This window comes from Patagioenas fasciata, chromosome 6 (genome assembly GCF_037038585.1).
Source record: "Patagioenas fasciata isolate bPatFas1 chromosome 6, bPatFas1.hap1, whole genome shotgun sequence".
NCBI lineage: Eukaryota > Metazoa > Chordata > Aves > Columbiformes > Columbidae > Patagioenas > Patagioenas fasciata.
Window position 1 is genome coordinate 17,224,279 of NC_092525.1, and position 24,920 is coordinate 17,249,198.

At 42.6% G+C, this 24,920-nt stretch overlaps 2 long non-coding RNA genes across 2 annotated transcripts; both read left to right on the forward strand.

The window, feature by feature from the left end:
• The first annotated feature begins 3,783 nt into the window (after positions 1-3,783).
• LOC139828271 (uncharacterized) lies at positions 3,784-12,804 on the forward strand. The gene is made up of 6 exons (XR_011739701.1): positions 3,784-4,212; positions 4,860-5,029; positions 7,049-7,222; positions 7,746-9,331; positions 10,665-10,787; positions 11,310-12,804. It is a non-coding gene; the product is annotated as an uncharacterized lncRNA (long non-coding RNA).
• Positions 12,805-14,589: 1,785 nt separating this feature from the next.
• On the forward strand, positions 14,590-24,059 carry LOC139828269 (uncharacterized). Its single transcript, XR_011739687.1, has 3 exons — positions 14,590-14,657; positions 14,753-14,876; positions 18,410-24,059. It is a non-coding gene; the product is annotated as an uncharacterized lncRNA (long non-coding RNA).
• The last annotated feature ends 861 nt before the right edge of the window (positions 24,060-24,920 follow it).

Genomic DNA, 24,920 nt, shown 5'->3' on the forward strand with positions numbered 1-24,920 from the left:
CAAATAAACTGTAAACAAACGCACTACTTCAAAAAACTTTGGTCTTAAATGAACCAAGTTCTTCATGTATTTAAAGCAGAATATTTTTCACTGAGATGAATCATCTTTAACTAAAAATACTGTTGACACAACTGTTTGTGCACCACTCTGTACGTGACTCCATTATCTTACTGCGGCTTCCTGCAGACTGAGGGGATTGAAAAACCTCGGGAGAAAAAAGCTGAGGATTTTTAATAATGTAGTAAATGCCACCACAGGAGGGCACAGCGTGTTTTGCAGAGCATTGCTCCCAGCTCATGTCTCATTCCTCCGAACAAAGGCCTTTGCCGTTTTGCCATCTGATGTTTAAGGACCAGCATATAAAATATGTTTTTCTGCTTTTATCGGTGAATCACAATTAATTGCAACAACTGTCACCTGCTCTTTCAGGGGTATCTGTGAATGTGTGAGTCACCACTTACGTCTTTGCATTCAAAATCAAACACGAAACGAATTTGATGGAGGCCTAGACAAGAAGCTTCTTGGCAATATATGCAAAACAATGTCACATGGCGCTATTTTAAATACAGATTTAGGCATTTCACTCAACATTGAGGCACATTTTCTGTGGGGGCTGAAATATTTAAGTGCTGATCCTTGCAAAATTCACTCTGCGGAGAAACTACTCGAGAAAATAGCAGCAAGGAAACGCGTTTAAGCTTCAAAATGGTTTTGTTTGTTTGTTTTTGTTGGGGGTTTTGTTTTTTTTTTTGGGGGGGGGATTGTTTATTTGTTTGCTTTGGTTTGGTTTTTTACTCTCTGGAATTTTTATCCCCCCTCCTTTTTTTTTTTTTCCTGTGGACTTTTTAATTAGCACTGTTCCTATGTTAAAAGGTTCCTAAAAGTGCCTGTGACTCTCACATCATCTCACAAGCAGCAACACTTTGAAAACACCACAAAACCAGTTTATTGTCTTTTAATAACAGCCTCGCTGTTCTTACATTTTCTTCAAACACACGTCGATACACGGACAGGATATGTCCCTCTAAAACAGCTGAAGTTTTTGCAGACTGTCTGTATTTTATTACTTACTAAATGTCATAGAATCATAGGATTGTTTGGGTTGGAAGGGACCTTCAAAGTTCATCTATTCCAACCATGTCCTTTCCGGCCTGATTCTGCAGTTCGGGTGCTGACTGTTTTACCACCACATTTAGCACCAACTTGTATTTTATTTTAAACACATGATCTATAAGGTCATGCCATTCCTTTCAATAATAGTCGTAAGCCATTTGAAGCACTAACGGCTCAGTTGAAGTGCCTAAATGCTTTCTAATTAAGTTTATCATTAGAATATTAAAACTGATATGATTTTGTCCCCCCTTCCATGCCTCATCCTGTCCCTGGGCTGCTTTACTCAGTTCACTATTGTTAGTCATGCCATAACCTTCTAGAAATTACTGCTTGTTGCCTTTCAGCGACTTCATTAAAATGCATTCCTGCCAGAAAGCTCTTTACCATACATATTAATAAGGCTTCGTAGTGATAATTAAGCAATGACTAATACGTTGGTGAATGTAAGTATCCAGCATAGTCAGGAGAAAGAATTTGTAGGTAAGTTGTGTGTGTTATTTAAAAGTCTTGACAATGATAATTAAGATTTGCTGAGCTATACTAATTTAAAATAATACCTTTTTTTCCCTTTTAGACTTAAGGCAGATAAAACTGTCTTTAATTCTCTGCTGCTTTGTACCAAGAACCTCAGTGCAGGTGGAGCTGTGGGTGCAAGGGATGGGAATTTGTTACTGGTAACAAACTATTAAAGAAAACCCCCAGTTTGATCCCTTATGAAGTTTGCAGCCTGTTTGGGGCATTCATGGTGGTGGCTGCTGCTGATTTCAGCTCGTGTTTTCTCTCCTTCCATGGTGTGACCAGGACTGTCTTCTCCCAACGGTCTGAGAGACTTGTAAAGAGCTGAAGATGAGAGACAGAAGACGCTTTGCAGCTTTACATAGATCTTTTGCATTTCCTGTGGGATTTTATGTGAATTTTTATGCTGTCTGTGGTACAGGTGACAACGGGGAAGGAAAGAGTGGTGACAGAAACTGATGTAAAGCAGGAGAATACATTTGAGGAGGTCTGAACTTCCAACAGGTGGTGATGACAGTGAACAGGCTGGTGCTCGGCTTGCTGAAGGAGCAATTGCTGGTGCAAATGCTTTAATGTGTATTTAAAGTGAGATTTGGGCTTCCTGTTTGTTTGTTCATGTTTTAAGTGGACCCGTATATCGTTTCCCTGGAGTCATAAGATTTTTTTTTAGTACTCTGCTCTAGGAATGTATCAGAGGGATTACTGTTCAATTATACTTTCCACGCTTCTTATTTAATTTTCCATAACAAAGTGTTAGACTTTCATAAGAGACATTATCTCTAAACTGCTGGTGTTGCATAGCAGTTTCGTTTTATGTGATCTTAGTTTGCAGAAGTTTTTTTAAATACCTTTGGCAGTTAGTGTATTGGCTTGTACTATCTTACAGGTTTTCTGATAGGTAGAATCTGTGCTCACAATCAGAACATGCTGCAAGTAGTACAGGCTGCTTTTACTCTGGCTTAAGAGGGGATTAAACATTCTCATGAAAGCTGAACACTGCTTGCTCAGAATAAGGAAAAAGAAACACTCTTCATTGCATTTCAGCCTTCACAAGTATCCGAGTGAATGTTTATCATGAAGAGAAGGCATCAGTCATCCTTTTTTTGTACCGGGAGGCAGCCTGGTATAAATAACAAATCCTGTAATTAGGAGCCAATAGATGCTAATTGACTTATGTTAGTCCGCAGGCTGAAATCCAGCCTTTTCTCTTGTCGTGGCACGGAGCATCCTTTGTTTAATGAACACTGAGGGGAAATGCAGTGAGGTAAGGAAAAAATAGCACTTCTGAATGGACGCGGCCTTGTGCAAGTGTTTGAAGTTGTTATTTTATGTGCTTATTTTAGCGACTTTTGAGCGGAGCATTTAGGATATATAGAGTAGCATTTAGGAAAAATGTTAATGTGGCTGCTGTGCCATTTAGGGAACGCCGGAGCCTTGGGTGAAGTTTTTACTCAACTTAATTTAGAAACTTGCTGGAGTGCACCGGATGCTGGGGAAACCAGAACACACTTTTTGGATTGTCAGACCAAAGGCAGGAAGGTTCCCACAGAGCCCTCCTCCTTATGTAGCTTCTGTTTCTTATTTCCATTTTGTTTTTTAATACCCAAGAGCTTTTAGTGGTGTCCTGACAATTGCGGCCTGGAAATTTGTCTAAATTGAAGCAGGTTTTGGTTGTTTCCTTAAAAGTGCTAACAGACTCAGACAGTCCCCCAGCATTTTTCAGGGCTTACATCATTCTAAAATAGATCAAATTGATTCAAAACAAATTTTTGCCTCAGACTCTTCTAGAAATTTTAGGAGACCAAACTGCTGGGAGAGATGAGAAGGGATGAGGGAGGGATATGACAGTGACAGGCTGATCCGTGGCAGTTGGGTTTGGCATTTGTCTCTTGCCACAAAGAGCTTACAAAATGGTGAATAATTACATAATAATTACAATTGTGGAAACAGAGCTCATTTGGATAAGACAAGGAGTGTGTCCACTTGCTTACGTTAACGAAAAATGTGAGTTTCTGATTTGTCTTACTCCTGCAAAAAAAGCACAGAACAAAAAGAGACAGATTATGCTTAAGGCATAATCCGATGTGCGTAGAATTCCTCATTGCAGGACCAGAGTCCTGAATTGCACTGACACGAGCTGAAGAGAACAGAATTCGATTCTGAGAATCCAGGTCACTGGTGGCGATAACGAGTCAGAAGAAAAAAATTAAATAAATTTACTTTTGTGTGTTGAAATGGCAAAGCTGGGAAATCACCTGTTGGTTTTACCTGTGCCCTTTCTTGAAATCACTGAATGGCTTCTGAGAAGCTGTTTTACAGTTTTGATATGCAACAGCTATGTGAAGATCTGATGCTTTCTCCATTTTAAAGGCCTAATCGAGTCTTCTGAAATCATCTGAAAGCTTTTTACTGGTTAGAGAGATGGAGATTCAGCTGCACATCGTTACGTTACTTGCTGGTATTTTATTCTAGGAAAGTGCTGATTGATTTTCTTTTTTCTCCTGTGCAGACGTTTGGCGATGAGTGGTGACACCAAAGCCTCAGCCTGTGTTCAGCTGTTCAGAGTCCCTTGAACATGGTTTTGTAAGGCCATTTCTAGCTACTAATCGGTGACTGGATGTGGTCAGGGTAGTTAGATAAACATACAGAGGAAGGGGATGAATCACTAAGTAAATATAATATCGATGCTGTAGGAACTGCTGTTACGTACAGCACATTTGTGGCAGATGTGACGTATTTGTTTTCTGTTGTAAGGAAAATGTTACTTGAAAGCCGAATCAAGTCTAAATGTCTAGTTCCCAATCTGCAGACCCACACCTTCCTGGTGCAGATGTCGTCTCTGTTTAGACTCTTAACCAGCTGTCAGCTTTTAACATACCCCTCTTCTTTTTACATATTCCCTTAGAATTCAATCCCCTCATCTGAGGTCACACCAGAGAAGTTTCCATTGCTGTAAATGTCAATGTAGCTGGCGTCATTGAAAGTCCCCAAAGTAGATGGTCTGTGTTAATGTAAAAAGACATTTATGCCAGTGAAACAGCATTATAGTTATTAGTGGGGCATGTTGGCAGTTTCTGTTGGCAATTTATGCAACCATGCAACACAGGAAAGGATTAAAATACCATTTGCTGTGATTCGCATGCCACACAAAGGACAGAGCGCTATAGTACCGAAATCACAAAGAAAAGCTCTGCAAGTAGTTTTCTGTCTTCTCTTTTGCACTTTTGCAGGATGTTGGTGGATACACGAAATCTTCTTGAAGAGCTTTACGCTGCTCGGGGCTGCTGTGGCTGGGACACCCCAATATTCAGCAGCCCCAGGTCCCTCTGTTGGCAGATGGAGCTGCCAGGAAACGGGAACCGAGGCAGAACGGTCGATGGCAACATTTGTGTACAGACAGGTAAAGGTTTTATTTGTTCCTGTTTACACTGTCGAGGATTTAACCATTAAAAAGGCCTAATTGCAAGACAAATTAGATGTTTGATCACCCTGTTGTAAGATGAGAAGCATGCGCATATATATATATATATACACAATGTATACACAATGCTAATTCGATTTCTCCAATCCCCCAGTGTTTGTTATTTGTAATGAAAAATCTTTGTTCAGAAGAAAGATAGATCAAAAAAATTTTTCCCTTTATTTTGTCTTCCCCTCATGTGTGTTCATGCACATATGTGCACCTAATTCACAATTTCCAGATCCCAAATGCTCAGTCCTGCTCTGCCACGGCAGGGTCCTCGGTCTGCAGCAAACCTGGGTAGTTCTCAGGTCATGGAAGACATTTTCTGAAGACAAAAAACTCACGTCTGAGCTTTGAACCCTGCAAATTTGTCCATGATTTGTAGAATATCTCTGTCTTGAGTTCTGGTGCAAAGTTTCAGCAAGGAACTGAATATTAAGCAACAATACATAGAAGATTACATAAGATATTGCCAGACAATTGTGGTGATACCATAAAATCCCTCTCCACTTACTGCTTTCCTGATCCACTTGGCAGGAAACATTTTCTTGACTTCTACTTACTATTATCATAAAAACCACAGGGGTTTCTTCTTGCTGCTACTTGTTTTGTCAAAGATCCAGTAACTGGTAACTCATGAATTAACATTTTGCAGAAGAACAGAGAGCACAAGCGAGGATGAGAAGTTGTGTTCTGACAAGTTGCTTTAGCATTTCAATCTATGGCAAGCGCCAGGGCTAGAAACCCACCATCTCTAAGAAATAAAGGCTTACACATCTAATAGCTGACATTTCTCCTGCCGATACCCACCTATTTGAATATTCACAACTGAAATGGAAACATGATGAAAAATTAATAGTCATCACAGACCCTTTGATGCGACGCTTACGTTTTTGTAGATCTTTGCAGCAGATTCTGTTGTTGTCTTCAGACTGGAATTGTTTTATACTTGCTTTGAGTGCACTCCCTGGCAATATTATATCATGGTACACTGCTTTGTTATAGGTTTAGTTATCAGTTGACATGTTTAGCTTGGTTTGGTGCACTACAAATTATGTATATGGTTTATGACATTGATTGTGAAATATAGTGAAAAAGTAACCACGTCGGGGAAAGTAATTTTTAAAAAATCAGGGTCAAAACACCCTGTAAAATCTTAAGGTACATTTTAAAAAATTGATGGAAGGGTTTTGAATTCTCCAGCCTCCTGTGGGTTACCCCTGCCACACCGGGTAGTGAATTACTTGGATCATCTTCTCACTCATATCCTTGACTTAATTGAGCTGTAGTGTGAGAAACATTTATTGAACCCCCGCAGGCAGCCCAAAAAAAATAATAAAGCCTTCTTGAAACCTCCAAGTCATTCCATAGGCCTTTTGATTCAAAATCTTTTTGAACTAGGGTCACCTGTGGTTCCTTTGCAGCTCTCAGCCTCGCTGGTGCATAAAGGAGTTCTTCAGATTTCGCCCATTTTGTCTGACAAGATCCTTTTTTCAGCACTCATCCTTCATGGCCACAATTTAACCATTTAAGGTGACAAAAAACACCTAGCAGTGGGCTCTCAGTTCTAACAGAGTCAGTTTTAGCTGATGGCTCTAGTAATAAAAAAGAGAACACAGGCTTTCAAATCAGAAGGAACCTGGTACTTTTAAGAAACTATTCTGGATAACTGAATGAGCAGTGCTAAAGAAATTGAAGGAAATTTAAATTTTGCTCTTGCCAGATTATTTTAATCCAACATTTATGGCAACACTGTAAAGTCAGGACTGTCAGAGGAAGAGCTCTGAGACTGAGACTCGCTGCAGAGAACTTTGCAATGTTCATGGAGAGGATATTATAGAAAGCCAAGAAACCATGCGCGGTTAGCAGAGCGAATTTCTCCACAAAAACCCCAAAGAGATTTCCAGTTGCAGTGTTTTTAGCTTTGAAAATAGAACCCAACTTTTTCATTTTTAGGTCTCTGACCATTATCCTCTGGTCTCAGCAGAACAGCAGCAGCGTATTTAACAGTTTCATTAATGCCAGAACAACAATCAGCTGCCGCAGGAGCGGCTATCGCATCACGGATTGTTATACCAGAACTGCAGCAGAATTCTCGTTCTTCAGAACTCAGGAGCAACGTTCGAAAAGGTAAAAAAAAGAATAGTGAAAAATATTATGTAATCTGAATCTAAAACACCTTCACCCTTCACAGCAAAGACTGAGGCAAAACTGCAAGCTGCTGGCTGGGCTGAGTAATTAATCCTCAGAGGATGGCTTACTCAGTTAGTTTGCTTTGTTTGTCTCTACGTAGATTTGAGTTATAACAGTATGTGCAATGAGGAATTTTCATTTGTTTCCTTAGTACAACGTGATCGCAAGTTATCTGCTGTGAATTCTTTCAGTGCAATATTCAGGACTGTGTATTTCATATTTATAACTGGCCAAATAATCCAGATGCCACCTTCTGTTTTTTTCATGATTACTCACTAATTGTATTTATCACATTTTTATATATAAATGTAATATCCAAATATTCTCAGAGTTATCATACTACATTTAGAAACAGGCACTTTACAATAACGACACTAGAGTTAAAAAAAACTTGCAAAATCTTGCAATATTTGCTGATTTATGAATGACAGAGATTACTTGCTATGTGTCGATCACACAGGTGGGAAAAGCAGATCACCTTCCTCTGGATCTTGAAAACAGAAACTGGAGCTGGCTGAAGGGCACACTGGAAGAAAATGGGTTTCCCTTTCAGAGAAACTTATTTGAGGAAACAAAGAGATGTGAAGCTTTGTGTGTACTTAGAGACTCTTTTAATCTTTATTATGAGCATCCAAGACCTTACAGTTTTCTCAAGCATCAGGAGGATACAGCGATGTCATTTTATAACAAGACCTGTATAGTTGGAATTCACACGCATGTTTTCACAGGGTCCCTTGGTACCTGGTTAATCAGCTGGATCCTGAGTGACTCTGCTAAGATTTGAGTTGGTTTCTGAAGCAGAACATGGCATCCCACCATTTTGTCTCTGTTAGGTCTCTTTTTTACAAAGACACTTTAATCTGAAATCTAATTATTGGCCAGCCTGTGAAGAATCATAAAATCATAGAGCTGGAAGGGACCATGAGGACCATCAAGTCCAACTCCTGTCCCTGCACAGGACAACCCCAAAATTCAAGAGCAGGAGGGAGCCAGGGCAGAGGGCTTGGGGGGGCTGCCCAGGGCTGGGCTGGACAGTCCATCCTCATCACCCCTCTCAGCTTGCAGCTAAGCTGCCTTTGTGCTCCCAAAACCTTGGCTTAACCATCATTTACGCCTTTTCTTGTATCTTGGCCCATTACATCACTTCTCCACTGCTCGCTGGTTATTTGCTCTCTCTATCACCTCCCCCTGGGGGGGCTCAGAGAAACCAGCAGATCTCCCTCAGCAGAGCCACGAATCCTGAGCCCAATTCATTCATGCACAGCAGGATGGCTGGGAATTAATGGGAGGGGGAATGCTGTGAATTCCCGCGCGTTCCTGCTTTGCCGGTGGCAGGAATGCTGCCAGGTGGACGTGGATGCCAGGGATGGACCGGCCCCAACCCAGAGCTCCAGTGCCAGCTCCCTCTGCCAGGGTAGACGCAGGAGGACCCCAAGTTCAAGCACATCTCACTCTTCCAGCTCTCAAGCTGGTTTTAGCAGTTACCAAATTCTCTAGGACAAAAATTAGAATGGAGGTATTTTTGAATGTTACGCCAGAGCATCACAGAAACTGGGGACGGGAGAATTAGTTGACAGCTCATCTTCTTGCCACTTCAGAGTTCTCTTTCTGATCTTAAATCTCCTAAATGAGGTTTCTCTGATGTAACAGAGGAGCTATTCTTAAGGAGCTTTGTACAGAGAATTTTGTTTTCTCTGGGGTGTCATCACTCAGTTACAGCTTATTGTTGTAGCTCTCCACAGTGGTAAAATACTCACTGATAGCTCTGAATTTTTCCTTTTTTTCCCCACAGAATCCCGCTGTATCTATTGACCACCTTCTGTTCTCCGGCCCCCCAGCACTGTCAGTCCGTACTGTTGAATAGCTGTGATCACCCGCAGGAGTCACAGGGTGGGAGCCCGTGGTGTTTATTGTAGAATGTTTATCAGAAGAGCACTCCACTGCATTGCAAACACCAAACCAATGCCAGAAACACTGTGATAAATGAACGTTAGACCAGCACAGCACGAAGCAGAGGCACAGACCAGGAAACCAGGTGCTCGTTAGGTCTGTGGTGTGATTGGAAACGTGTCCCTCCATGTTTCCTTCATCAGACAGTGATCCCTTGTAATCCCCCCATTGCAGGCAGAGCCTGTGGCTGCCCAGCACAGCCGTTTTCTGTGCAATAATGATAGTCTGGGAAACATGGTCAGGAAGGGGAAAAAATTGAAAACTGCTACTTTTAAGACAATTGAAGTTTAAGGGCCAGCCTGTGGCAAGACTAAGCAGAAATGCGGCAAAAACAAATGTGCTATGTGTTACGAATATGAGAATAAATATATTTTTAATATAATTTATAATACTATTAATTAACTCTGTGAGTACATATGATTTTAAGTAGTAGCGTACTCACGTTCAAAGTCTTTATTTAGAAATCTGGGATTTGAAGGTTGGTTTACATCTTAACATATAAAATTCTGAAAATCGTAGTTCCCTTTCATTGATGTTTGCCATTCTGCAACTATTTTTTCTTTCTTTCTTCGTTGTGAAAGGCCATTTCAGGCCCAGCTCAGCCCCTGTCTTTGCAGAACAGGGCATCTACCGCTGGGCCATGCAGGCAGTTGTGTCAGGGTGACACAAGGCTGGGGACAAGCTGGTGGGGATGGGGAAGGGGCTGTTGTACCTTAAGCCAGTGCTGCCACTGAAAACTCCCACGAAATGCAGCCGGGGCAAGGGAAGTGGAAAAATGAGCATGGGGATGAAAATGAATGACACAGGGGGAAGAAATCCTTAAATCAGCATTGCCACTGGAAAAATCATGACTTTATGCATTTCTACTGCATCCTCAGTGTCCTCAGGCTCCTGAATTTTGGATGTGAAGAGCTGAACAGGCCTATTTGCTATTCAGTACCTTTATGTGCTTTTCTGTGATTCTCGGTATAGATATATCTTGTACATGCATATGTAAAAATCTGTTATTTTAGTTACTGCTTTCCTTTCCAACCTAAAGCTTGTATTCCTACTAGTGAAGACTTGCTGGAGACTAAGCAGGCATTGTTTAAAGACTTCCCGTCTGGCTCCGCTGGGATACTCCAATCTGTATTGCTAAAGAGAAAAAAAAAATGATTAATCATTCTTGGTGGGTTTATTTTAGAATACTTGATTCTGACAGCAAAGGCAATTTGTGTGGCTTAACTGTGATGCAGACACTTTCCTCCTGTTGTTTGAGTCATACTCGCTTATTTTATCCAGGTTTAACTCTCTGAAAGGTCAATCTTAGTTTAGTAATTGGGGTTTTGGGGGTTTGGTGGGAACAACCTAGTTCCAAATAATTAACCTGGACAGCGTGTCATTCAAGGAAGAAGAAAATAACTCCCCCATTTCTCTCTTTTCCTCTTAGATCCCTGCAGTTCCCAAGCCCGAGGGTCTCGATGCCCCCTGCCCAGCTGCTTCCCCTTCCCGAGAGACAGGGGACAAGCAGGACGTGTCTGAACTCCTTCTCCGCAGGAGAGCTGAGCTGGGGGTAATAATTTACTGCAGATACAGACCGACAATAAATTCGTACGCCCCCAAGAGTCTGGAAGGCACAGAGGAGGAGCAGTGACTCAGTTCTGAGTCATAGAGCCTCCCCGGGTTTATCCTGGATGATGTACTGCGCGCACCACTCCTTCATCTGGGCTGTCTCGAAAGGACAACCGAGCCCTCCACAGCCCTGAATATAATTGTGGAAAAATAAATGTTAGCTAGGAGCAATCATTCCTTGGCAGCAGCAGACATTACGATGTTTTGTAAGATATTCCCTGTATCAGGTCAGTATTTTGATAAGAAATGGTGAAAAACAAACGCAGGGCGGGTTGGTTTGGCTGCTCGGTCAGTCTGCAGTCAGGAGGTGTCAGGTCACCCCTTGGCAGGAGTTATGGGATCTGCTTTGGGAGGGTATCGGGGATCAGCCAGAGATCCCAGCACTGTTCCAGCCATGGGCAGCCATGCAGCAGCGGAGACCATGCTTATTGCGCTTTTTCTTTCTCCTCCATTTCTTCTAAAGGTTCTTTCCGCGTTGTTTGATGCCTGGAGCTGTGCGGATCTCCTGCCCGCCATGGCTGTGCTCGGGCCTGCCCTTCTCCTCGGCACCAGCTTCTCACGGCCAGGGAGGACGGAGACTTCAGGCCTCTGGCACAAACAAGGCGTCTCGTAATCCAAACCATCTGGGTCTGCATGGGTCCTTTTGAATTGGGTGGAAACCACCACTGGAGGATACCAGTGGTACCAGAAGCTTTCTCGGTCAAATAAAGCTCATGTGAGGGATTTGAACAGTCTTGCACTCAGTCATGGGATGTACGAGGTGATGGGAGGAGAGGTATCCAGAAAACCTTGCAGTTTTCTGTGGCTCCAGTGTAACAACAGCATACAGCATATAGGAATCGTAAAGCTACTTCAAAGTCATGATCCCTGTTTTTTGCCAAAGTACAAGAACAGAGGGGCTGAAAATCTGTAGCTTAGATTTCAACAAAATCTGTTCTGATGCGGGAGCAGTTCTCCTGTGTAACCTCATCTGGGTGTTCCTGCTCCGGCGGAGGGATTGGACTGGATGAGGTCCCTTCCACGCCCTGACATTCTGTGATTCTGTGATAATTCCTCATAACCTTGTCAAGACAGCTTGCAGCATGTTCCCATCCCAAGCTGTGGCTGCTTTTGTCTCACCAAGCACACAAATCAAGATTTGAACCCCTGTTTATAAAGTATTTTGGTTGAGGGCATTTTAATCTCCTTGCAGTGCTGAGTACTCCCAGTTGGCGGAATAGCTGTGCCAGTTGGACTGTGGACTGTTTGTTGTTAATTTTCACGGATTTTTCTTTTTACGGATCGCAGGTATACAAAGACTTTGTGTGTGAGCTGATGAGCAATCTCAAAGGAGGAGGTTTTATTCCCTCTTTTTTCTACCTTTCCTTTAGTCCAAGCCTTATGGTTCTGCTTCCACCCTATTATTCAAAGTGTAGCACTCATTAGACCTTTTGGTGAGCTGATTTAACTCCCCATCTGGCAAGAAACTATTAGCTTTGCGAGATAAGAAGTGTGTTTTCTGCTTGGTGAGCAGCTGGAGGGGCCCAACAAGCAGCAGAGCCAGCACATGATGAGCCTCAGGAATGCGCGGCTGTGAGGAGCAGGAACGGTTCCTCCTCCGGTAGGAGCACAGAGCTGTCTCCTGTAACTTCACCCTGAACCTCCCACCATGTTCCAAATTTGAACAGTCAACAGGTTCAGCAGTCTCCAGGACAGTGGTGCAGGGTGAGAGGAACAGCGAGATAAAAACAACCACCGATGGTGCAAATGGGCTGCGAGAGTTCTTATTTCTCCTTGTCTGTCTAACTAGACCTCCTTTGGATTATTATGCCTATTTCACTGCGCAAGCTTTGTGAATCATGTATCTTAAGTATGCTAAATGTCAGATATTTTGGCAGGGGTCCACCTTAATGACAGTTTTGCTTTAAATATCATGAGTGTCCACTGCAAAAAATTAATTTTCCTTCTTCCTGCTGACTGAGACAGGTATTGATGACGGTTTCAGAAGATGAAGCCTTCAGTTGCTAAATGGTCATAACCATTAAAAATGCATGTAAAGAAATGAATTACCCTTATTCCGGTTTCTTTTGCACACATCAAATGTGGTATACAATGAGATGCTGGGGTTAAAGATCAGTGCTAAGTTTGATCTGAGAAAATCTAATGAACTGACACCCCGCTGAACCATACAATACACCAGTACTGAATATACCTGGACAGAAATGCAAAATTCATTAGAAACATCATTGCACAAGAAGGAATATTTATTTCTGTGACTTTCCTATCTTTCTATTGTCTGGAGTCCCGTTTCATAAGCAATTCTTGCTTCCAGCTGTGTGAGCAGCAGTCCTTATTGCGCATTCGTGGGCATTTCTGATCAGCCTGATGCCCTGAGGCAGTAACATGCTCTCAGAAAAAAAAAAAAATACAAGGACATTACACTCTAATATATAAACATTATTTTATTAAGCACTGTTTAGGAAACTTGGCTACTGTTTTTAAAAATAACTGAATCCAAAATAAGTTGCTATACCTATAAAAATGGCAGTTTCAGACAGACCTCCAGATTATTCACAACATTAGACTCATGGTCAATATCTGTGAGAAAGTGTTGCTAGAAACAGTCGATGCCACGGTTAATGTGCATGGCATCTGCTTCCTGCTAGCTCCGGACAGTCATGCCACAGCCATTCTGCGAAGTTTCTACTGGATTTTAAACACAAGTACATATCGAAGAATCAAAGCCACTCGACACAAGGGAGAAAAAAAAATCCTGCACATTCTTAGATTTACAGCAGTGTCGTGTCCTCACTGAAGGGTACTGAGCCTCAACTCTGCCTTTGCCTTACAAGGTGATATTTTCATTCCAAGAAAACTCACATCTGTGCAGCTATAAATGAGCAGATCAGAAACAGGAGGGAAGCTTTGCCTGCATATGTGTTCCGTAGGACATGGGGGGTTATTGTAAATCAACAAACTGGTCCTCCAGACACAAATCTCTCCTTGAACTCAACCACGGGGTTTGTAGCTGGCTCTGACGGTGCGGGCCAGCCCTGGCCACAGCTCAGTTGATGTCCTATATCGTATGAAAGGACCAGGCATAAAACACTGGCCCAGGTTCCCAGAGAGGTGGTGGATGAACCATCCCTGGAGACATCCCAGGCCAGGCTGGATGGGGCTCTGAGCAACCTGAGCTGGTGAAGATGTCCCTGCTCATGGCAGGGGTGGCACTGGGGGAGCTGGGAAGGTCCCTTCAACCCAAACTGTTCTATGATTCTCTGATAAAACAGGTTTGGAAGCCCAGCTCCACCTAAGGGGCTTTGAGATGGGTAAGTGCCAGAGGCAAAAGACACTTTTCAGGAAGCAGAAGCAGAGGATTTCACAGTAGCTTTCCATGTCTGAAATCAGCTGTACAAAGTGACCAGGACAAGAGAGACCTGGGACAGTGTGGCCAAGCTGGTGTGCAGGGCGGCTCTGCTGCCATTGCCCATTGCCTGTGCTAACAGCGAGCGATTACACAGCCCTCCTGCTTTCCTTGTGCCATAACATGATACCAGTAAAACTATTTGTGTAACCATGCTGTGAATTAGGTTAGAAGCACTAAATAACTCACACCCACCACCCCCCTGTTTATTTTTAACACGGATGAATTCCTCATCCAGTTGAACCCGCGAAAATGCTTGTAGAAAAATTTGCACACCCTCTCAATGAACCAGGTGGGAAATCAATCCAGCAAAACAAAAATCTACATCCTCATTCCAACAAGAAAATTATCTCCCAGCCAGACCAGCTCCTCAGCCTGTGCCATGCAGAGACAGGACAAGGCGCCCGTGTGAGTTAACACCTTAAGCCACCCGGCCTCTGAATGTGAGATGCTGTGGCTACACCTGGAAACAATTTCCTCTCCACCTCTTTCTCTCTCTGCAGCATGTCTTTGTGCTTGGCTTCACCAGGATGGAGTGGGGCTAATCCATGTGCCCAGGGCTGGGGCGAGGAGACGCTGCTGAGCTGATGCTGCTGCCAACAGAAACCTCTGGAGCTGAGTAATGCGGTAAAATGCTTTCTATCTGCCTGTGCAGTGTCTTTTGCTTTTCTCTGAATATTTCTGCCTTTGCAAAATACATAAACATTTCAACAGTGGTCTCTCTAGCCCTTATTTCCAGCACTTGGTGTGGAGTTGCAGTGTCCTAAACCTCCTTTGCTATGGCTGATTTACACTGCGTGAGCTCCCAACTCACAGAACCAGTGGCACGTGGCCCCATAATGCGAGAAACAAACCAAAAGAAGTGATGGGAAGTGGTGACAGGGATGGCTGCGCCAAAGTTCACATCTCCTTGTTTCTATTTTTCCTTCTTTTTTCTCCTTCTTCCTTTTCTACAATAGTTAACAGAAGAATTTGAGGTTTAAAAGGTGCCTGTTGCTGAACTTTTCAAAAGTAACAAAAATGCAGAAGTTTGGAGAGTTAATGTTAAATCTAAATTTAGCTGGGGCATTACAGATTGGTCTTTCACCTACTATTAATAATTTACACATTTTGTGCATCTTCTCGTCTTAAAATTCTGAACTGCCGACTGATGTACACTTGCAAATACCCATCACGTAAGAATTTTCCCAGTTAGGATGAGTAATTGAGTAATCAATATTGTGTGGCAGCCAGGAGATAAAATTCCTGAGTCCCAGTTTCTTCTTTTACTTTCTGCAAAAAGCCTTCCTTTCATATTTTTAGAGCTTAGAGGATGCCATGTACGTAGCAAGATACCTCTAAATAGCACGCTCTCCAAAAAGTTTGCTGTTTTCTTAATGTTCATTAATATTTTAGGAGCTCGTGCTAAGAGATTTCAGTGCATTCCAGGACAATGATTTCAAGTTTCTGTTTTGCCTTAAGAGGAAACGTGGTTTACCGTGACACATTCTACATGGTTTGCATTATTCTTTTAGACAGAGTTTGTTACTGTTACAGAATCAGATGTCCTGAATATATACTACCTTTTTGTTTGGTTGGTTTTGGTAAATAGTATATGTTCTTACAACTTTCTTCCTGTTTTTCCATTCCTGTCATCTGTCCCTGACAAAAGAAGGGCATCATTTTTGCTGTTGTGAGAGAAGAGGTCTCTCTAGAAATTAATGGATTCTGTTAAATCATGAGCAACACCAGAGTTAAGTAATAAAGTTTACTTTTTTCACCCTTTCGTCTCATTGCTTTCCATTGCTTGAACTGGTGAATACACTTTGACACAATTTTACAGTGGCAGCAGTGCACAAGATGTTAACCAAGTTAGTATTTTCCAGCTGAAATGTCTGTGATTCTATTGTAAAATAATTACAGTGATGTGTATGAGCATAACTTATAGTATTTGGGAAATAGTTGCTTAACTGCAGTACAAGATACATTTAAATATTTTAATGTATCATTTCATTAGTAACCTGCTTCCTTTGCTTATATTGATGCGTTTTTAATATACCATAAGACCTCTTTAAAAATATTCTGTTTAAGAAATACATTTGTTCCCTACAAGGTATATGTTCTCAGAAAACTGAATGAGCACTTAAATAACGTACAAAATCCATGTCAGGGTTCATGATCCGTGCTTAATACCAGTTACTCTTAATTTAAAGAAAAGCCTGATAGCAAACTAAGGAAATTATTCTAATTTTAAAAAAATTAAAAGTGAGAAAAGCCGGTATTACACAGTATCTGGGTCATTCCTTAATGTAGCGAGAGCAGAGAACTCGCAGAACGGCGAGAGACAAGCACCAGCTAATCTCTTTATCGCAGTGGAACATGAACTTGCCTTGCAGCTGCTTTAGGTGGGTTTGCACAGAAATGCAGAGCAGAGATGCCGTCACTCTGCCAGCTCTGCATTTGGGAGCAGAAAGGCACAGGGTGACTAATAAACCAAGTTGCTGGACGCGAATGTGAATCACTGCATTAAGATTAGAGATGAGAGATTATTTTCCCCTCTTTCATTCACTATTTCGGACTCTGAGCAAAGTGAGGATGGCAAGATTCAGTAATACGAAGTCATTTGACTGCGTTAAATGCTTTTGTGACTTGGCTCATTTAAATAATGCTGGAATAGCCAGTGACACAGGGACAGCAATTTACTGCTCCAGCTCCAAGGCACGTCCCTGCCCAGGGACATGGAGCTGTAACTCTTCATTATGGGTGGATTAATCTGTGACAACGGAAGCAGATACTACCACCAACTGCCCTCTTCTGCCATGGATCACCTCCTCGCAGGTCTGGGATGTGTGTGTGCTCCTTGGCCAGCTCCATTGACAGCCCAGTATAGTGGTATAACTGGAAACCAGTGCCAGCTCACACCAGTCTGCTGGGTTGGGAACTGGGATGGTTGAGGAGCAGAAGGTTCCCTGACGAGGATGTGTATCCACAGCTCCCACCTCTGATCATCTGCTCTTGGAACAAAAAAAATTTTAAAAGGTGGAAAATAAGATTAACAAGAAAACCACTCTTCTTTCTAAGTTTTTTTCCCTGTATAATACACACACTTTTATTTAAGAGGACAATAAAACCTCTCTCGCTAACTCTAATTCAGTCCCTAGTCTGTGGGGCAGCTTGCCTTGATTACATCGTACTAAATTACTCATCTTGAATATATGCTTCTCTTTAATTTCTCTGCCAAGAGTAAAAATATGATATTATTTGGCAAGAGGGATGTGCATCTAAAATGTCAAATTACAGCTCATAACTATTACGGGATAGTTTTGGCAATAGCCCTTTGTGATTGTTCCAAAACAGATGTCTCTTTCTAGGAGATACTTAAAACTAATACATGCTTTATGTTTGGTTTTAGCTGATATTTTGAGAATGTCTCACAAGGACACTAACTGGGTCATATATTGCATTAGTTTAACTTTATATTTCTAATTTCTCAAGACTTCCGAGTCTTCAAATTGCATTAACTGATAATTCAGCATGTACATGTAGTGCAAACACTGAGAATTACAGATTCTTTTTTACAATAACCAATATAACCAAACCATGAGACTGCATGTTATTTAAGATAAAAGAAGAATAAAATGATAAAGCTAGTTAATATTTGTCAACTTTTTCATCTCATGTTACAAGACTGTCACTACTGGAACTTGATTAAATCTCTCATGCCTCTGCCATCTGAATTAACTAACATCAGCTTTTACAAAAATTGAATTAAAGGGTGTTGCTTGGTGTTCTGGTGCTGAAGCAGCTGCCACCATGACAAACGCTTAGCCCATGTGCATTCGTTCCTTTCTCATGGGACTATGAAAAATGGCTTGGGTTTAAATTTAGCTGCATCTGCTAATTTGGTCTCCAGTGGATTTGATCATGGGAATGTGAAGGCTCAACAGAGAAAAGGTAAGAGGCTGTCAGAAAGCCCTCTGGAATTCATTCTTTGTGTTCTGAACACTGGTAGGAACGATTGAACCATGAAGATTTTACTATAAACAATTGTACAATTCAGCTAGTGGAAGGAATTTATTTTTGCTAACCTTATTGTCCTAAGATAGCATAATGGACATGATTTTTAATATTAAAGTGCCCAAATCTATTAGTAATACAACTTCCTTCGCTTGCTTTTGCAGAGGTGACAAGCCCGTGGAGATGCAGTCTCCAGGAAGAACGAATGGCTGAAGCCATCCCAGCTCTGGGGCCTCAACGGAAGAACACGGACCTGCTGGAGGGGGACCAGAGGAGCCACAGAAATGATCCGAGGCTGGAACAGCTCTGCTGGGAGGACAGGCTGAGAGAGTTGGGGTGTTCAGCTGGAGAAGAGAAGCTCCGGGGAGACCTTATTGTGGCCTTTCTGTATCAAAAGGGGACTTACAAAAAAAGCCAGAGAGGGTCTTTTTACAAGGGCATGTAGTAATAGGACAAGGGGCAATGGCTTTAAACAGATAGAGGGGAGATTTAGATTAGATGTAAGGAAGAAATTCTTCCCCATGAGGGTGGTGAGATCCTGATCAGGGTGCCCAGGGAAGCGGTAGAGGCTCCATCCCTGGAGACATCCCAGGCCAGGCTGGACAGGGCTCTGAGCAACGTGAGCTGGTGAAGATGCCCCTGCTCATGGCAGGGGTGGCACTGGGGGAGCTGGGGAGGTCCCTCCAACCCAAACTGTGTAATTCTGTGTTTCACTGCTCCTTCATGTGGTACCTTCTTGGATATGCAATTCCTTGGAGGTCTTTTACCCAACTGCACCATGTTTGAACTGGTATCAGCGGTATCCATCACTGGAGTGGATGAAAACGTAGACACATAGGTGGAGGAATGCCAGACTGAGATGTCTTTGTAAAGGAAAGCCAGGATATCATGGTAAATGCCGGAAGTGGCAAGTTTTGGATAGGGTTTGTAATGGAGGTTCAACACAAGGCAAGAAGCCCTATGAGAGGTGGAGTCACCATGGTAAAAGCCATTGCAGAAATTTGTTGTGAGATGGAAATTTCAGACTGAGGGATGGTCGAAGAGTCCTAAGAGAGAATAAAAGAGCAGAGCTCTGAGCTTGCATTTTCATGAGGATGGAGAAGAGGCAAGAACTGGCAAAATGGTCCTTGGGAAAGTTGTGAGAGGCTGAGCACAACTTTGGCTGATCATGTGTGATCACTGCACACTGATCACACAAACTTCCACTTGTCAAAAATATCAGGGGTGGCACTGGAATTGATACAACAAATCTAGATCAGGTCAGCATGGTATATTGTGGATCAGCAAAATCTTCCGAGTGACCTGTGTGGCCTCTGAACTGTGGCTTTTTTGAGATGGATTTTGCAGGAGCAGGAGGTAGCCATGTGGGGGTGGGGGTGTTGAGAGTGTTTTTGATGAGAGAAATCTTTTGGGCCTCCAGATGATTACTCAATCAATCAAAAAATGAAGGATACAAGTAGAGCTGTACTTACTGCCAGATGATCATTATCTTATGGAAGATGTTTGGATGAAAGAACTTGGAAATTTAGTGATAGACTGATGATGAATCTGCTCTAGACTTGTTAGATATCCCATTGCAGAAACTTTTCCTCTTGATGATTGGATTAATGGTTGAAAGAGGCAGCTTGGCAGACACAAATAAAAGACTTTCCACACATTTGCTTTGGAGGGCTTGAGGCTTTTAGCCACATGGTGATTGTCAAGACTATAAATAAAATTCAAAAATCTAGTTTAAACAGTATTATATGATCTTAATGCACTGTTACTGGCCCCTCCTTCAGGATATCACAAGTCTGCACTTTCAGTCTGATGAGCTGAAATGTGCTCACTGTCAAATTATCAGCTTGGTTTTGTCTCTGGTACTTAACGGAAGCCTTGATGCTCCTATTGAAGCTTCATCCTAATGCGAGGAAGGCTTTGTCATCTGATTGAAGCCACCAGGAGAGTTATCCGGGACTGTTGTCTCCATGTTCTCCAAATGCTGATCCACGCTCAATTAATTATGGATTTTTTTTGCCCTGTTCTTACCCAGACAAGCAGGACTTGGTGAGGACAGGGAGGACAGAGGGACAGCTGAGTGGGGACAGTGGGTCTGAAGGAGCAGGTGTTTGGGTGTGTATCGTATAGGTGTTTGTGATCCTTGTGTGTTTTAAGGTGAAAATGTGGGTGGCTGGGTAATTCCCTTGTTAAGTGTGTGCTCCTTTCCTTTTCTTTCTTGCCATGTTGTCAGCAAAGAAATGATATGAGGAGTCCATGAGTCCTGTAGAGATGGAGCTTTGGGTTGCACATGTAGAGCCTGAAGAACATGATGGGATCTCGGATCTAGCAGGCTGGGTGGCACTGAAGTAAAAGGCGTCATGCAGGAGAAAATAAAAATTAAGCCTAGCATGGAGTTCCCAGGTGTAGAAACAGTGGCAACGTTCAGCTTTCCTGGTTCCTAACAAGTGGATGAATGTTTAACCTTGAAATACAACGGGGCTTGGAAACCACTCAAAATATTTACATTGTAGAGTGAGGCTTGCTTAAGATGAAATGTTGCATGCCTGTCGATTTTCTTCCTAATCTAAATTGGCAATCCCAAGTCATAGATCTGTTTACTCACTCATCTCAACCCCCACGCTCTTTTTTTTGGGGTGTGCCGCACCAAGTTTTGCATTTCAGTAGCTGTACGAGCCATCAAAAAGGCTTTTCTCACAAAGATTAAAATGTTCCCCACCATCTGGGCACTAGAAATAACATAAAACGCCCTTTTCCTGTTCTGTGAGCAAATTTTCCATGTTATTAGTGTTTGTAAGAGAACAAAACCAGCAAGTTACCGATGAAAGCAGCAGGAGAACTGAGAGGGACGCAGTGCTTTCCAACACTTTTAATCGGCTTTTCCCCAAGCAGCAAACTACACGTTATTTATTACTGGGGGTAACTTTGTAATGCGTTAGGTAGTAAAGCAGCCCAGTACAAACAAGCGTTCAAAAGATTGTATCTGGTGGTGAATGACCAGGATTTAATCAGCTTTTTGTCCACTACTGTACTTTGTATTTTATATATGGGGTCAGAGTTTGCTGTTGTGCTGGTAGAAACAACCACGCTACTAATATTAATATTAATACTAATATTAAAAAAAAACCAAACAAACACAAACAAAAACAACAACAAACTTGCCTCTGTAAAGCAAAAATGAAGCAGCTCAATACTGGGCTTTTATGCAGCAACATAAGTCCAAATAATTGTGGTGAGGGTTTTGATTTTTGGGTGGTTTTGTGTTTTGTTTGGTTTGGGGTTGGTTGGTTTGTTTGTTTTTGGGTGTTGTTGTTGTTTTAGCTTTCTAAAACTAGAAATTATTACTATGATCTTGTCATTTGACTTCCTAATCCAGATCATAGATGTTCCACTGTCGAGCCTTTCTGCTGTATTTGTAGCAAATGTCCTTCTCTTACAGTTGCGTTTGGAAAATACCTCTAAATTGTAGCCTTTTTTTTTTTCCAAATATTTCTATTAACTGTCCAGCTGAAATGAGACAACAGAGTAGAAAAAACACTGAAACTTTCAGAGAGTTCCACCCCTGCGCAAACTGAGCAGCCAAAAGTTTCCGCAAGACTTTTGCAGTAACTTGTGGCACAGACACGCAGCCCCAGGAACGAGCAGGTTGTGGAAACCCTGCTGAGCACTCACCTACATCTCTAGGCAGCTAAACCCCTTTGAAAATCCGGGCTCAGAGCCCAACTCTGCAAAGGGTTCTCTGTGCAAAGCCTCCTCCGCCCGCCCGGGATCGCCTGACCGCAGGAGAGCGATTTAATAGCTGAGCCTTTCAAAACAGCCCAAAGCGGGCAGGAAAAAAATAATGGAATAAGCAGTGAGTAGATGAGTTCTCAGATTATTGATTCTGGAGACTGTGCCGAGATAGAAATTGTGCTTTGTAAACAGCTGGAAAGGACAAGCAATGGCTGGAGATGTGTTTTCTGATATGCTCTGGGCCAGTTTCTCTCTCGTGTGATTTTGTGTGTGGTCAATTTCTGGCAAAAGAGAAGTCCCAATACTGTGGTATTTGCTCTATATGTGCTTTGGACATGTGTCAAAAGTCACATGTGATTATAATCTCTAAACTTTGCAGTATTAAAGATGTAGGAATGTGGTAGAGATGGAAAATGTCTTACAAATGTGAGGTATTGTTTGCCATGTTTTTCTTATTTTACTTTTTTCACTTAAGATTTTTTTCTTATAGCAGGATCTTAGCTCTATCTCTCCGATTTTTGTCCCAGAAATAAATTGCTTGTAACAAATGGGACATTTAATGAAAGATTGCACCACGTAGCTTTTGTAGAGTCACTAAGGTAGATTGGATCTAGTGGCTCCGAAGATGTTTAGTCATAGAAGTCCTTGCATTTGGATAACGGTGGGACCTTGAAGGGCAGCCTGGAAGTGTAAGACTCTCTCCTAGTCAGTGGTGATCACAGACTGTAATTCAACAGCTTGTGCCATTTCCAACAGAGAAAATACCAAAAATTGTCTCTCAGAATAAACATCAAGTGTTAGACAGGCATCCTAAAAATTAGGATTAGATATTTCAAAATAAGCTTTTTTTAATAGCAATTATTTTATATATATATATACACACATATATATACACACACACACTATTTATTTATTTATTTATTTATTTATTTATAATTTCAGTATGAAGTATTTGAGATTTTACATCTGCAAAAAACCACTAGCAGGCTTTGATTTTTGGATGCCCATCTGTGTGAACAATCTTAGTGGGTTCATAAGGGTACAAAGGACTTGTCCATTAAGAGCTTTTTTAAACAATGAAGTCATAACTGTAATGTAGAAGTAAAGCTAAAACTAAACTAAAAGAAAAGTTAAACTTGCAATATGCTAGAAGATTAAACTGTCCTGCTGTCACAAAATGTTTAAAGTTATCGCTAACACCTATATTCCAGCTTGCATTGGAGGAAGAGAAGAATTAATTAGATCTGCAAGTCAAGAAAAGATCACTGAACTAAAACATCACAATAGCACATGAGCTTGATTTCATTTTGTTTTTCAAGCCCAACTTTGGAAGCCAAAGACTTCATGCTAGAACAGCAGCGTAAACGTTTTGGGATCACTGCTGCAATCCTTTGTGTGTGATGGAGCACGGCTCTCCTGGAGATGGCTGAACACCTGCCTGCTGATGGCAAGTGGGGAATTAATCCCTTGTTTTGCTTTGCTTGTGTGCGTGGCTTTTGCTTTGCTTATTAAACTGTCTTTATCTCAAGCTTTCTCACTTTTGCCTTCCGATTCTCTCCCCCATTCCCTCGGAGGGAGTGAGTGAGTGGCTGCGTGGGGCTGAGCTGCCGGCTGCGGTTAGACCATGACAGGCACATTAAATGCTCCTTTCAACACACTGAGCCTGGAGGGCTGGTTCTAGACTGAGGAGGGGAATTTGCCTCCTCGGCTGGGAAAGATGTGAGCTGCCCACTATGGTCCTTCTCCTGGTCATGGAATGGGTGCAGAGAAAGCGAGTTAGTGGTGGTGACTGAGGCCTGATCTTGGGCAGGGGCACATCTCCCTTCTGCCTGGGACCTCTTCCTAAACATCTATTGGCAAATCACCAAGCACATACAGTTCTTGCGCTCACCTACTTGCATTGTTTGGTCAAGGTCTGGATAACCTTTCTGAGAGTCTTTCATTAGGAGTCAAACCCCGTGCCCTCTGTTCTTCCCGAAATTTCTAGATTAATTTTTTATGCTTCTGCCTATATCATCATGATGCACAAAGCTCCCATTAGGCTAGGCAAGGCAAATAAGCACCAGGCGCTGCCTGTATCCCCAACAAACCCAACACCTTACGGGAAGGTTCAGCTCTAGGGCTAGCACATTGCACTTCTGCTAACTTACTGTGATTTCCGTTTTTGCAATTGTTTCTTCTAAACTTTTTTTTTCTTGTTATTATTTGTTTCAGATTGTTATTGGTTTGTGCCTCTAAATATTTGACTCATCTTTCATCTTGAGGGTCCCTGCCCTCGGCTGGGATTTGGGGGCAAACGAGGGGCAGCAAAACTCAGAGAACTGCTTTGTGCTGTGATTAATCAAAGCGATGTTGAGGGAAGCACAAAGCATTGGGGAGAAAAATGGAGAAAATGTAAGAGCCTGTTTCAGCTGAAATTGAGCTTCACGTGCCTGCTGATGGTCGAGGGGATCATAGAATAATTTGGGCTGGAGGGACCTTCCCAGCTCCTCCCCTGCCATGAGCAGGGACATCTTCACCAGCTCAGGTTGCTCAGAGCCCCATCCAGCCTGGCCTGGGATGTCTCCAGGGATGGTTCATCCACCACCTCTCTGGCCAACGTGGGACAGGCTCTCACCACCCTCAGGGGCAACAATTTCTTCCTCATGTTCATCCTGAATCTCCCTCCTTTAGTTTAAAACCATCACCCCCTCTCCTATCCCAACAGGCCCCGCTCGAAAGTCCGTCCCCGCGGGATGCGGTGTCCGCTCCTTGTGCCTCAGACAAACTCCTCAGCGGGCGCTGCGCGGGTGTTGAAGGTGCAGAGCAGCGGGGGGTTCACCTGCAGCGCCCACAGCGGCTGCGCCCTCCGCTGCCTCCCGGGGCTGCCCGGGCGGCTCCGGCCCCTTCCTGGAGCGAACCCCCGGAGCACAGCTGGGACCCCGGGTACCCCGGCGGGGCCGGGCC